Genomic DNA, 13,556 nt, shown 5'->3' with positions numbered 1-13,556 from the left:
CGCGAAGTCTTGATTTGCCCTGGCTGTCACCACTGAGCGTTTGTATACTTTGATTCTGCCTTCTTGTTTTGACCTGGACTGTTTTAACGTTTATCGATTGTTCTCTGCCTGCCCTGACTCGGTTGACCTGTTCCTGTGATTGTTTGCTATCTACCCTGATCTTGTGCCTGTACCTGGTTCTGTCTCAGCCTTGCCTTCTCCACTGTATCTACTGGTGATTGACCCTGTCTTGTCTGACTATCCGAATAAAGCTGCAAATGGATCCCGCCTCTGCTGATGCTTCACAACACTAACATTGTTCGAGAGGCAGACACACTCTTGCAGTTTAAATCTAGATTAAAGACCCATCTCTTTAACCTGGCTTACACATAACACACTAATACGTCATCTCTTTAACCTGGCTTACACATAATTTAGTATTAATTATTTAGGTAAACCGGAACCGGGAACACTTCCCATAACACCCGATGTACTTGCTACATCATTAGAAGAATGGTATCTACGCTAATATTAGTCCAGATCCAGTCTGTATCCAGATCAGAGGGTCACTGCAGTCACCCGGATCCAGTATGTATCCAGCCCAGATGGTGGATTAGCACCTAGAAAGGGCCCTCTACAGCCCTGAAAGACAGCGGAGACCAGGACTAGAGCCGCAGATACAGATCCCCTGTAAAGACCTTGTCTCAGACGACCACCGGGACAAGTCCACAGGAAACAGATGATTCTTCTGCACAATCTGACTTTGCTGCAGCCTGGAATTTAACTGCTCATTTCATCTGGCAGAGGAGAACTGCCCCCCCGACTGAGCCTGGTTTCTCCCAAGGTTTTCTCCCAAATTTTAAGTGTTCCCAATAAGCAGGCCAGTTTACAGGGTTGGGGGTCAGTTTTGGGGTTCTTGTGAATGCACTGACAGGGGCCCCCCACAACTTTTTGCTTAGGGCCCCCAGAGGTGTAGGACTGGCACTGCTTAAATTTTTAAAGAAGAGACTATGACAAAACACCTCTATAAATTCAATTACTGTGTCTGTCATTAACATCCTTCACAGACATAATAGGAACTCACTGAGGTGAATCTGGTATGTGCAACGGAACAGGATTACTGGAGAGATCAGAGCGGAGATGATGACCAGGGAAGACATCTCTTAGTTAAGATTACATTCCCACCCATGACTGCATGATGATCAGATACACATACCAGGGGAGAAGCAAGGGGGAAAAGCCCTCGTTTCCCCAGCAGGGGCCTTAAATAAAGCTTAAGATAATGGAACTGAAACAATCCTCCTCATACTCAGTGAGTATTAGTCACAAATAAATGTTTATTCATTATTTTAAATTCTATTACAACAATGTTAAGATTTTAAAAAATCTTTTTTTTTTTTTTTTTAAAGAGTATTTTAATAAATGTTTTATCTGGCGTTTATATGGCATTACAGGACAGCTTAAAATAGAGACAAATAACCTCTTACACCACTTTAAAAGTACATAAGACGTGATATTTGACCATTTCTAAAACTTAACATGCAGTTTTTGCATAAATTATGATTATTATTATTAATAGTAATAATAAAAAAAAGTATGCAAACATGCCCATTCTCTGAAGATCTTTTTAACACCTAAAATATTTCAGCAGTCCTGTGTGTTGGCTGTCTTGATATGTTTTAATAGAATGCTTTAAAGGTACATCTCACCCAAAAATCATTTACTCACATAAATAACTAGATCATTGATCACTCTGAAAATGAAAGGTCATGTAGAAAGCATTACATTGTGGGATTCTGGATTCCACACAATGTGCTACACATTGTATTACGACACTTTATCTTCTAAAATATTAACTTAAAGCGATAGTTCACCCAAAAATGAAATTTTGATGTTTATCTGCTTACCCCCAGGGCATCCAAGATGTAGGTGACTTTGTTTCTTCAGTAGAACACAAATTATGATTTTTTTTTTTAACTTCAGCCATTGCAGTCTCTCAGCAGTACAATGCTTGGTAATGGTAACAGAATCTATGTGAGAAAAAAAAAAAGAAAAAAGAAAAAAAAAAAAACATGCACAGAAAATTCCAAATTAAACCCTGCGGCTCATGAGGATGCATTGATGTGTAAAGACACAAAACAATCAGTCTGTGCAAGAAACTGAACAGCATTTATATAGTTTTTGTAAAGCGTTCACAAGAGTTCTAACAGTTCGGACATTGCGTGAATCAGAGGTAAAAATAATTTTCAGTTTCTTGCACAGACCAATTGTCTTGTGTCTTTACACATTAATGTATCGTTACCAGCCGCAGGATTTAATTTGGATTTTTCTGTGCATGGTTTTTTTTTTTTTTTCGTCTCATAGATTCTGTTACCATTGCCAAGCATTGTATGGCTGAGAGACTGCAACGGCTGAAGTTAAAAAAATATATATATATATATAATTTGTGTTCTACTGAAGAAACAGTCACCTACATCTTGGATGCTCTGGGGGTAAGCAGATAAACATAAAATTTTCATTTTGGGGTTAACTGTCCCTTTAAATCACGAAAGGGTCAAATTTGTTTAAATCCTTACCTTTGCAAATTTTTAATTTTGGGGTTAACTGTCCCTAAAAAACACTAATGAGCTTAATTTAAGACTGTTTGGCAGGCAAGAGACCTGGATTAGGCAGTGCCTGGAGTAACAACCACAACCAATATGCAGCTGTGCATGTAAGATGGTATGCTGTTTAGTTTTAACTGAGCGCATTCACTACAACTAAACTAAAAAAAAAAATACATTACATAATCAATACAATATTGATTTCATAAATGTCAGATATACAAAAAATATACACTGAACATGTGATTAGTATTGCACACAAGATGCTACTGGAAAATATTTGGCATACACGATACTTTTATTGTACTTTGTGCCTTTCCAGAGGGGGATGGGAGAATGGGTCCTGTAAAGTTTTTTTTTTTTTTTTCTCCATCATCTTCATATTTTATTGGCTTGCTGAATGGGGGAACTAAAGCATAATTGCTGCTTTGCAACAACATGAAACACCGTTGAGACAAGAGGCTGTTGAAATAATTTTTTTATTGCAACATGAATAGCACACCATCATTTGCTGGAGGACTGAAAGGAAACACATAAATGTGCGGTCACTGTATCTCCCTGAAGGCCCTCTTCTCAGAGTACTTCAGCTTGTACTTCCTCTTACACCTGAAAGAAGAAAAAGAAAATGGACACACAAATGGAAATTAAACAGAAAGCACCACTTTAACATCTTCATTGATTTTATACAAATAAGGCAGTAAAACACTGAACTTACTCGGATCTTTCTCTGGCCTCACTAATGTTTCTCCTCTGTAAACTCTTAAATATGTCTTTTAGGATGCTGCCCTCTGGCTGCATGACAAAGAAACACACATTATTACAAATAACGCAACTGCAACTCAGTAACAGCTCAACACAGGCACAGTAAAACATACCTTTAGACTGCAAAGAGAGCTGGCAAGTTCATTGCTAACTGAACATCTAGATCAGGTGCCTGGAACCTACGGAAAATACGAAAAAAAAAGACTCTTTTAATTCCAGTCAAAAGAATGGGAGGTTACAACTTCATCACCCTTTGTGTTTTTGTTAGCTAGCTTTTTATGCAGGGCAAGAATATGGTACAGGAATAGACAATCCTAAACAACCCTTTAAAGAAAGACAATATCTGCTCTTTTCCAACAAAGTGTCAGTAATCGTCAGAAAACCGTGTACTTGGAGAGGCCAAATAATTGTCAAATTACTCAGATTTTTTAAGTTCAGTCTGTTTCCACTGGATGTGTGAACACTCTTTGGAAATTGATTTGAAAAATTTATGTAGGTAATTAACAGGCATGTGGTCACCTAGAGACAAAAGCAGGAAAATCTGACCACGCCCCCCCGCACTTATTTTTAAAAATAGATATTTATCACAGTTAAAGATATATCTTTTGTAATAATAGATACTATTGTCCTGTACAAATAAAAAGTGTTTAATAATCATGACAATAATATAATACAATAATAAAAGCAGTAATTATTAATAATTGTTAATAATTAATAATTGTTATTATTAAAGTACCTGCCAAAAAATGAGAAACATTACAACTATTAATGACTTGGAAAAAAATCTCTTCTGCTCACCAAGGCTGCATTTATTTGATCAAAAATAAAGTAAAAACGGCAATATAAATGAAATATTATTAAATAGTTTATTAAATATTAAAACAGACCTATTTACATTAGAACCGATGTATTCCCAAGTGAACTGAATTGAGAAAAATCAATTCAGGGAAAAATGAAATGGATTGTTAACTGTACAAACTGCCAACATTTATTCCCTCATACAAAATAAAATGATTCAATAGTTAAGTCTGAAGGTTTGATGAATGCAGTCAACTTAAATTGTAGGACAACAGAGAAAATGTTGTTACAAGATTATTTTTGACAAGCATTGTTTAAAAATGGTTCAAGTTATATCACATCCTGGGTGTAAATATTATGTAATATTTGGCCTTATTTGGAAAAAATAAATAAAAAATAATATTAAAAATAAAAATTTACATATATAAATATAAATATTAAATATCACAAAAAAATTTCATATGATTTTTGTGTGATGTATGTGTTTTTTTTATAATTTTATTAGAAATTAATTATACATTATATTCAAATATATAAATTTAAATAAAAGTCCAATGTATTTTGTCATTTTGATTTGAGAAAGATGTTAAAAATAACACCTGCAATGCTTGATTCGTTCTTCACACAGAAAACAATCTGACTGCATTACACTGTGAGATACAGTATTTTTTGCTGAATATCACACATTTTTGCAAATGCAATTATCATCATAGACTGCAAACCTTTTGGTTAGGACAGAAAAGTTACATGAGACCGTTATGTCATGCCTAGTCATGGTAAAAATCTGGTCACATTTACTGTTGTTCTACGAATTTTTGCAGGCAGGATCCATTTGTTTCACTCAGGGATCTCACATCAGATTCAGCTGCTCATGAAAATTTGCTGCAAAGTTGTTTGGTTTGAAAGTGACTTCTGTGCGAGTTGTGCTTCATACATCACTACAATATTTACAATAGACATTTTTTATCTTGCTAACTTTTGCTAATGTGACCCCACCTGTTTCCGCTTTCAGCTTCTTGACTTCCACCTCATAGGCCTCACGAAACAGGTCCTAGAAAAATGCATACATTGATTTACTCATTGTGATTATCAAACCAGACTGGTTTTGTAAGGGTGCTCCGATCAGGATATTTGGAGCCGATCACCAATCACAGGAAGCAGTATCTGCCGATACGATCAATGATACCGATCTTTTTGAAACCTTCTTTTTATCATGTACAATTATTTATAGTGATACATTGGGGGTGTAATTTCATTCTTGGGTTGATTTTAATTTTAGTGTTTGGTGATGGAATTTTTTTTTTTTGTGATTGTTCAATTGTTTGTTTGTTGATTAATTTTTGTTTTTACCTGATTTCATGAGCTGTATGTGAGGTGGCTTTATGTGTGTGCATGAGCCCTCCTTCTCTAGGAGAGTGCACGAGTGCAGAATGGTTTAAACACTGGCAAGATTTAAAAAGAAATGCAAATGATAAACTTTAGTGACGATGCAGCACTGCCTCGATTGTGCAAGTAACAATTCCTGTGTCCACTGTGAGGCTTGCTTATAGCCATGATTTGAAGCCATTTGCACATTTTGAGATGTAAAGAGAGAGCGTTTATAGATCAGCCTTTATAGAGACCGCCAATCAAACTTCCCAAAGCGATTAACGGCTGATAGCGATCTGTAGCTGATCAATCAGAGCACCCCTGTGTTTTTGATACAATAAGCTTTGTGTAGCTGAAACAGGTAGCATTTTAGCTAGTAAAAAAAAAAAAGAAAAAGGTCTGGGTTGTATGAACCTTCGGGAGCGATAACTTCAATCGCAGGAAGAAACGAAGGTTCCTCATTTAGTCTCTCTGGTCACTTTAAAAAGTAGAGAAAAATTAAATGTAGTGGTTGACTGATATGGATTTTTTGATTGCCGATGTCTATACCACAGAGGACAAGGTGGCTGCTGGTCAATATAAAGTCAATGTATATCACATCACTACTAAAGATAGTGAATAATATATGCGTAATAACTGCTGCAATGAAATTGATTTTTCACATAATATTAACTTAATGAGAAACAGTTTTGAAGTGAATCAATTAGAAGAAAATTGATAATTAACATTTGAAATAAATCTGAAAGATGACCATTTCTACTTTAGATAGATACTTCTTGATTCTGTAATCCTCCTAGTATAGTATTTTTTAGCAGGAACGGACTCCTTGTATGCTTCCGCTCAGGCACTGGAGTTCTCAGTGCTGTCAAAATCCTGCTCACAACATTTATTGGTCAAAATAAAAATTTTACCAGATGACATCGATAATTTAAAAAATGCCAAATATTGGCTGATATATTGGCCAAGCACTAGCTACATTCATTGTCAAAATATTTGTGAATGATCACAATCAAAAAGAACACACTGTTCTCACCTTGAGAAGCTTTTTCTTAAGTCTGTTCAAGGTAGTAGGGATCAGCTGCTTCTGGTGCTGTTGGACATCGAGAAGACACTGAGTGAAATTATACCACTTGCGTACATCACATCACAAGAGAAAGTGTAAAGACTGACTCTACTCACTGCCTGCACTCCACAGGCCATAAAAAGCTCTATCTGGATTATTATTGGCCACTGGATGTTCTTTACCTGACACCCCAGAGGCGGCTGCAGCCCTTCCGAGTTCCGAAGCTGGCAACACACCCAGGGCTGCCAACTTAGCTGCTTTCTCTGATATGCGCCGCTGCTTTTTAGCACTGGGCTGCTGGAACGCCAAGACACTAAAAGGACATTAGGAGAATTGAGGTCATGTAAAAATGGGGTTGGAGATTATCAAATTATCCTGATATGTGGTGCAGAATAAATTCCAGCTATCCAGTTCTGAACTATTTTCCTTAACATTTAACACCACTTTTGTAGCAAATCTCAATTGATTCCTTATATCACCACAAAATATAAAATAAATTATCGCTTAGAGATATATTGTTGATATATAGAATATCCAACTTTACCTGCATATATAATTACAGTATATAACGCAGAGTAATATATGCAATATAGCAAATTTTGGCTACGTGCTTGTCTAGATCATTGCACAGGACCCTATATAAAGTAATATATGTACTGTAAGTATAAGTATTCAAGTAAAGTGATATTTACTATATAGCAAATTTCAACTGCTTGACTGTTTATGTTGCCGCAAAATGTAAATTACTACAGCCCAGCTCTAATCTGCTAAATGTGACTATAAGGCATTAAGATTTTAACACCATCATTTTCTGTAAAGCTGTGCTGAAATAAAAGCATAGTGAAAAGTGAAAATAAAATAGAATAAAAAATAAAATTGACTTTTAAATCTACAGCGAAGACGTGATATGCTTATAATTGAATATTAATCTCCAAACTAATAATCAGTATTGACACGGCTTCAGCTATTTCATACGAAAGTTAATTTCATTTCAGCAATTGCGTGCATGTCTCATATGCGGTTATTTAATTGCAATATATTATTTCACCGTTATTTCATCACCCTGTTGCCTAGATTAAATGACATTGGACAAAAGAAAATAAATAAATAAATGAAACACCAAAAAAACTATCTCAAACCAAATTTTGAGAAAATGCCCTCAGATCCTGGAAGGCCGTTCACACAACAGCCCTCCAAGTCCTATTGGTTTATCTTCACATTCCCAAAGAAATACTGGGAGCGCAAGGATGAGATCATCAGTGAGCAGAAGCTCCCTTGAGAAGAGCATGTTACAATCACTGAATGTAGATCTTACAGGCAGCAGAGTCGTACTGTACTCACTTTTTTAGGCCAGGTATGTGGGAATCCAGCTGAAGAATTAGATCTATCCACAAAGGTTTCAAGTTTTTACCTTTCTTGACTGTCGTCTCTAATAAAAAGAATAGCAGTTATGGATTGCACAGGGAAAAAAAACGATTACTTAGTATATAAAGAGAAGAGGTTTTACACTTACGTGGTTGTGTATCTTTTCCATCTGTTTCACCAGTGTCCACAAAGAAGAGAAAGTCATCTGTTTTTTTCAGATATCAACCCACATGAATGAAGAAAGAAGACAAAACAATCAGTCAGTGTTTGTTTAGAATCTCTTAGCTGACTGCATCATGAACCAATGAGGTGGTGTAGCCTAGTGTTTATAATTAATGCTGTTAACTGAAAGCTTGTAGGTTCAAACCCCCACACGAAGCAATCGATGAAACATTAATATTATGCCCTTTACTACAGGGAAATGTTATAAGGGTACTCTAAACTTCAACGATATTAATGCAAAACAAACTTTATGACTCTAAACAATGTAACGTTACTAACTAATGTTAAATACCAGCCACGTGACGCTCATCAACACATCATGTTGTACACAACCACATACTGCCAAAATTAGGGTATTGTATATAGAGTACTGGAATAAAGCATACCATGTATATGCTATAAGACATAAATACTAATAATTTCTATATTTCTTTTCTTTAATACGCTCACCCTGTGGCTCTCTCCTGAAGCTGTACATCATCCAGAAACTCCTCAACATCCTGGATATCACGGAATTTATTCCAGTTCTTTTTCTTATTTTTGTTCACCCGCTTTCGCCGTTTGAAATACGAAAAGTTGCCATCCAGATTCGATTTAAGAGGCAAAAACCCCGGTTGAGACGCTGCCATGCGGTTATATCTCCCGGCTGCCGCCATGATGGTACAAAAGAGGCGAGAAAATGTGGGAGGGGACGTTACGTCATGTATGTGGATTTGACTCATGAATATTATATTAGTTCATGTGAGGGAGCAAGGAGGGAATTCCAAAATGGGGCCCTGTCCCTTGTGTAGTATCACAGCTGTAAGTAAATTCGCCTTTGAATTTTCTTTAAAAAGAAATAACTACTATATATATATATATATATATATATATATATATATATATATATATATATATATATATATATATATATATATTATATATATATATATATATATATATATATATATATATATATATATATATATATATATATATATATATATATACATATATACATACAATAAATATATATACAATATATAACAACTATGTTTACATAAACTGAATGCACAGTGAAGAGTTGAAATAAAAATTATTATTTTGGCCCATTGTACCTGAACAGTGGGCTAAGCCTTCAGGATACCACATTCAATAATAATTTTCTGTTCTCCCAACAAACCCCTTTTAAACCTCTTATAAAGTGGGCTAAGCCTTCAGGATACCTCTTTTAATTATTTTAAACCCTTTATAATTATACTGACAGACACTTGTCACAGAGATCACTGTATACTTCAATATACCAACTAGATGAGCCCCAGAGACAGATCCCCTTTAAAGACCTTGTCTCAGACGACCACCGGGACAAGACCACAGGAAACAGATGATTCTTCTGCACAATCTGACTTTGCTGCAGCCTGGAACTGAACTGCTGGTTTCGACTGGCCAGAAGAAAACTGGCCCCCCGACTGAGCCTGGTTTCTCCCAAGGTTTTTTCTCCATTCTGTTACTGATGGAGTTTTGATTCCTTGCCGCTGTCGCCTCTGGCTTGCTTAGTTGGGGACACTTCATTTACAGCGATATTGTTGACTTGGTTGGTGGCCTGATTGACATGAACCTCGGAAATGCTAGATTATTTTATGACCAATCACCGGGGCGGAGTGGGACCAAAAAATCTACCGGGAAATTTCGTAGACCACCAGCCCAAAAAAAAATTAAAAAATTGCTAAAAAAATATACTACTAACGTCATAGAACCCTTGCAAAATTATTTTATATATATTAAGTAAGCCACCGCTACTGGCCACATCTATGGTTAGATTGATTTGTTAAGATCTGGTGAAATTGCTACCTTGACAACGCCACGTCATGTTTTAGGTTTTGTTCTATGCGTTCTACGGAGTTAATACCCTGCAATCTGCAATCTCACCACTAGATGCCACTACACAAATGCGTGTTGACGTTGTAGATTATAGTGAACAGTGAAGTTTTTGTAGGTTTCATGAAAATGGTTCCCTGTAAATAAGCAAATGCTGAAATCTAAAATTACAATAAAATGACTGCACAACAACATGAAATACCAAGTGTAATAATTATTATTTAAAAGATCTTGAAGTCAACAACAACATACAATAATAGCAGAAAAAAATAAATGACAGACACGTTTTTCCCCAAAGGGATTTTGCTATGTGCATGTTTGCATGTTTAGAACAGACCTAAACAGGCCATTTAAAAGTTGCTAATATAGATGCTTTGACTATACACAAACATAAGTGGTATTGGGCATTGTAGCACTGTGAGTGTACACACACACACACACACACACACACACACACACACTCCCTCTCTCTCTCTCTCACACACACACACACACACACACACACACACACACACACACACACACTCTTTCTCTCTCTTACACTCTCTCTGTCTCTCTCTCTCTCTCTCTCACACACACACACACACACACACACACTCCCTCAAAACATGAGTTGCCGTCGCAGTAGGTCACTGGTCTCTGCAACCTTGTTTATAACCCCATCAGAGTCCAAGGACATCAGAATGTCTTTCTCTGTTGCCATAAGCATAAAGGCTTCCAAGTGCTCTTGTGTTAGAGTGCTTCTAAGTCTGTTTTTAACAAACTTAATGGTGGGAAAGCTCCTCTCGCAGGCCACTTGAGTGGTCGATAATGTCAACAGAAATTTGTAGGCCAGTCCAATGACATGGTATGCATCTGTCAACAGATTGTATTGTGCCAGGACAAGATACACACAAATGGCACAGTTTTTACACATACAGACATTCTTATTAACCAGCTCTGGCCCTTCCACATCATGTGTGTCTTCATTACCACTGCCTTCAGATGCATCATCCGCTGTGTATGTCCTCACCTGGTGTTCTTTCAGAGGGGACAGTTTCAATCTTTTCCACTGTCTGGCAAGGCTTAACAGCTCAGCCTGCAAAGTGCCAGCAGTGGCCCTTGAATCGAATTTCAGCAAACAGTTGCTGAGGTTCTGCATTGCTGATCGAACGAGACCCCTGTCCCTTAACTCAGGGAAGTTTTTTGGGTCAAGGCAGGCAAAATCAGTGCAGAGTTTTCCACTTGCAGCAAAGCACTGGTGAATACTCTCCGTCACAGTGTCCATTATTACATTATAAACTCTGACCTCAAAGTCTCTCTCAGCTGCTGCAAGTGGTTCATCTTCTGCCAACTCTCGTGGCATGGTCTTCTTCTTTCTCACCCGTTTTTCAGGTAGGGCCACCTGCACCACCATCTCACAGTCCTTTTCCAGAAGCTCGCCATTGGCCAACTCCACAAATTGGCTCGCAGCTTTTTGGGCCCCACTGAAATCCCTCACACACTTCTTTAAGCCATCTGCCGTGCCCACAACCAGACGCTGTGCTGTGAGTAGATCCATTCCGCTTGTCTGGAGATATTTTGATAAGGGTCCAGTGTGCTCAAAAACACGAAGAAAAGTTTGAGCTGTGAGAATGGTCTCGTATTTCAGGAGGCCCTCCATGAATCCTGTAGCCTTAACCCTAGCAGTTGACTGCATTGTTTTGTCCTATACGATTGCTGCTAATGTCAAGATCAGGTCAATGAACATGGCACTTTCAGGCTTTCCAAAACACCCAAACACCTTTCTCAGAGCAGCATCCTTTTTCCCCCCCAGCATGTTTGCCCAATTGGACAAAGTCTACTTTGACGGTTCCCAGATTCTGCAGTTATCTCGTGCCACTTCTGCATCCATTTATACGACTCATGTAGGAAGACAGCAACATCATTTAGTAAACCGAACAGTGATGCACTCTGTAGTACAATGCCTGTTGTTTCCAACAACACTAAGTTCAGAATGTGTGCATTGCACCACACATGAATTTGGTTAGGGGCCTGCTCACTGAGAAAGGCAGAAAAACCTTTGTACTGGCCCTGCATGTTGGCTGCAACATCCGTTGCACTGCATACACAACATGTTATATCTAGTTTGTGTTTTTTTCAGAATTTTTTTCAGCAGTTCCACAAAATACTGCCCAGTAGAGGCCTCGCAGTCAACCACAGCAGCCAATCGCTCATGAATTGCATCTGTCACATATCTGAGGATGACAGAGCACTGATCATTGGATGTTATGTCCTGTGTGGTGTCAATTTGGACAGAAAACATCCCTGCTGTTCTGACTTCATTAGCAACTGTTTCTTTAATTAACTGGCCGATAATTGTAATGACTTTGTTCACTGTGTCTTTTGAGAGCAGGGTGACTAGTGATCCTCTGCCTTTCCCCCCAGCCTCATGTTGTTTCTTACTTTTTTCATGCTGTTGCATGCAGGAGTCATATCTACTCAGGAAAAGTATCAATTCTAAGAAGTTGCCATGGTCAATAGTGTTATCTTCAAGGGTGTAGGCAGATTCTGATTTTGATCCCCTGTAGCTGAGACCACACTTTCCGCACACTTTCACGGCATTAACAACACGCTCCATCACTTGCCGTTTAATTTTCACTTGTTGTCGATGTAACCCACAACCTTAGGGTTAGGAGTCAAACTCTCTAACCACTAGCCTACGACTTCCCCTAAAGTGCATGATTTGCTTCACAATATGTCAGCCACTTACGATTGAGCCCATCTTTTGTGTAAAAAATATTTGGTAGGGATCTTTTTGGGGTTTGTTGGGGGTGGAACTGCAAAAATAAACTGAGGTCTTTGGACTGGTAATCAAGTAATCAAAGCTTTCCATATTCACTTCATGATCTTTTCTGTTTCCTTCCATATTCTCTCCTGTTTCAGTCTCTAATCTTTCTGTATCCTTCTCTCCTGTTTCAGTCTCTACTCTTTCTGTATCATTCTCTCCTGTTTTAGTCTCTAGTCTTTCTGTATTCATCTCAGCTGTTTCAGTCTGTCTGTATTTTTGTATCATTTTTTAGTGTTTTAGTCTTTATTTTTTCTGTGTTGTTTTAGTCTGTTTTCTTTCTGTATTCTTTTTGTATTTTTCAGTCTCTACGCTTTCAAAGTCCTCAGCTGTTTCTTTCTCTATTCTGGACCCTGAGGTAGAAACGTCTCTGTCCCTTGCACTGCTTGACAGATCATCTTCATCTACATCTGCTTTAAATGATATAAAATAAAAAAGCTATCATCAACAGTACTACTACTACATAGTTAAATGTAACCTCATTGAGTAACACAATATTTAAACAATAGTTGTTTGAGAGTAATTGACCATAATGATGTTATGATAGAACACAATTCAGATTTTTTTCTACTACAGCACACCTTTACCTATATCTCTCCATATGCTACATTCATTCATTTCACATTTTATGAGCAAAATATAATATTGCAGAAGTGCATTGATGAAAAATAGAAGTGCATTAATGAAAAATGTTCAGCAATGCACTTCTGCAATATTACATTTTGCTCATGAA

The 13,556-nt window shown here is 37.3% G+C and overlaps 1 pseudogene; it reads right to left on the bottom strand.

The window, feature by feature from the left end:
- Positions 1–3,042: 3,042 nt before the first annotated feature.
- Positions 3,043–8,858, bottom strand: LOC122147768 (annotated as a pseudogene).
- Between the last annotated feature and the right edge of the window lie 4,698 nt (positions 8,859–13,556).

Source organism: Cyprinus carpio, chromosome A15 (assembly GCF_018340385.1).
Source record: "Cyprinus carpio isolate SPL01 chromosome A15, ASM1834038v1, whole genome shotgun sequence".
Classification (NCBI taxonomy): Eukaryota; Metazoa; Chordata; class Actinopteri; order Cypriniformes; family Cyprinidae; genus Cyprinus; species Cyprinus carpio.
The sequence above is the reverse complement of the archived record's forward strand: the minus strand, read 5'-3'. Positions and strand labels throughout refer to the sequence as shown.